Here is a 2,249-nt window from a genome sequence, read left to right as displayed (position 1 = left end):
GAGGTGGGCGGATCACGAGGTCAGGAGATCGAGACCATTCTGGCTAACACAGTGAAACCCCTGTCTCTACTAAAAATACAAAAAAATTAGCCAGGCGTGGTGGCAGGCGCCTGTAGTCCCAGCTACTCGGGAGGCTGAGGCAGGAGAATGGCGTGAACCCGGGAGGCGGAGCTTGCAGTGAGCCAAGATTGTGCCACTGCACTCTCGCCTGGGTGACAGAGCGAGACTCCATCTCAAAAAAAAAAAAAGGAAAAGAAAACTAAGACATGAACACATACATTAGCCTAGGCCTACCCAGGGACGGGATCATCAATCCACCCGCCTGGGCCTCCCACCTCCACATCTTGTCCCACTGGAAGGTCTTCAGGGGCAGTAACACTCACCTTTTGTGATAACATGCCTTTTTCTGGAATACCTCCTAAAGACCTGCTGGAGGCTGTTTCACAGTTAACTGGTTTCTTTTTTTTTTTTTTGAGACGGAGTTTTGTTCTTGTTGTCCAGGCTGGAGTTCAATGGCACAATCTCAACTCGCTGCAACCTCTGTCTCCTGGCTTCAAGCGATTCTCCTGCCTTGGCCTTCCAAGTAGCTGGGACTACAGGTGTGCGCCACCATGCCTGGCTAATTTTTTGTATTTTTAGTAGAGATGGGGGTTTCACCATGTTGGCCAGGCTGGTCCTGAACTCCTGACCTCAGGTGATCCACCCACCTCGGCCTCCTAAGGTGCTGGGGTTACAGGTATGAGTCACTGTGCCTGACCAACTTGTTTCTTTTAAGCAGAAAGAGTACACTCTAAAATAACGATCAAAATAAATAGGTAAACCAGGCTGGGCGTGGTGGCTCACACCTGTAATCCCAGTACTTTGGGAAGCTGAGGCAGGTGGATCACGAGGTCAGGAGTTCAAGACCAGCCTAGCCAAGAGGTGAAACCCCGTCTCTACTAAAAATATGAAAAATTAGCCGGGCATGGTGGCAGGCACCTGTAATCCCAGCTACTCGGGAGGCTGAGGTAGAGAACTGCTTGAATCCAGGAGGCAGAGGTTGCAGTCAGCCGAGATCTCACCACTGCACTCCAGCCTGGGCGACAGATCGAGACTCCATTTCAAAAAAAATAAACAACTAACATCAGTCACTTTCTTGGGATAGTCCCTCCTATCCGGGAAGTTAACTCAGGAGACCAAACTATAAAACTAAGTCTTGTTTCATCAGCACAGGATTAGGGCTGGAGTAGTAAATTGCTCCTCTACTCTAGGGACAGTTTTATCTAGGAAAGATAATCATTTCTGTATAAACACAACACACTCTCTATGACTCTATAAACAAGATACACTTCTAGTAATCTTTCTTTTTTGTTTTTGTTTCTTGGGGGTTTTTATTGAGATGGAGTCTCACTCTTGCCAGACTGAAGAGCAGTGGCACCATCTCAGCTCACTGCAACCTCTGCCTCCTGGGTTCAAGCGATTCTTCTTGCCTTGGCCTCCCGAGTAGTTGGGATTGCAGGCATGTGCCACCATGCCCAGCTAATTTTCTAGTAATCTTTCTTTTCTTTTTTTTTTGAGACAGTCTTGCTCTGTCACCAGGCCTGAGTGCAGTGGCGCGATCTTGGCTTACTGCAACCTCCGCCTCCCGGGTTCAAGCCATTCTCCTGCCTCAGCCTCCTGAGTAGCTGGGATTACAGGCACCCACCACCACGCCCAGCTAATTTTTTTTTTTTTTTTTTTTGAGACAGAGTCTCACTCTGTCGCCCAGGTTGGAGTGCAGTTGCGTGATCTTGGCTCACTGCAACCTCCGCCTCCCGGGTTCAAGCAATCCTCTGCCTCAGCCTCTCAAGTAGCTGGGATTACAGGCATCCGCCACCACACCCGGCTAATTTTTGTATTTTTAGTAGAGAAGGGGTTTCACCATGTTGGCCAGGCTGGTCTTGAACTCCTGACCTTGTGATCCACCTGCCTCGGCCTCCCAAAGTGCTGAGATTACAGGCATGAAACACCGTGCCCGGCCTAATTTTTATATTTTTAATAGAGACAGGGTTTCACCATGTTGGCCAGGATGGTCTCGATCTCCTGACCTTGTGATCCGCCCGCCTCGGCCTCCCAAAGTGCTGGGATTACAGGCGTCAGCCACCATGCCCGACCGTTTTCTAGTAATCTTTCTAAATTCTCCTCTTAAAAAACAATTACAGCATGTAATCCCAGCACTTTGGGAGGCCAAGGCAAGCGGATCAGGAGGTCAGGAGGTTGAGACCATCCTG

Source organism: Gorilla gorilla, chromosome 10 (assembly GCF_029281585.2).
Source record: "Gorilla gorilla gorilla isolate KB3781 chromosome 10, NHGRI_mGorGor1-v2.1_pri, whole genome shotgun sequence".
Classification (NCBI taxonomy): domain Eukaryota; kingdom Metazoa; phylum Chordata; class Mammalia; order Primates; family Hominidae; genus Gorilla; species Gorilla gorilla.
The sequence above is the reverse complement of the archived record's forward strand: the minus strand, read 5'-3'. Positions refer to the sequence as shown.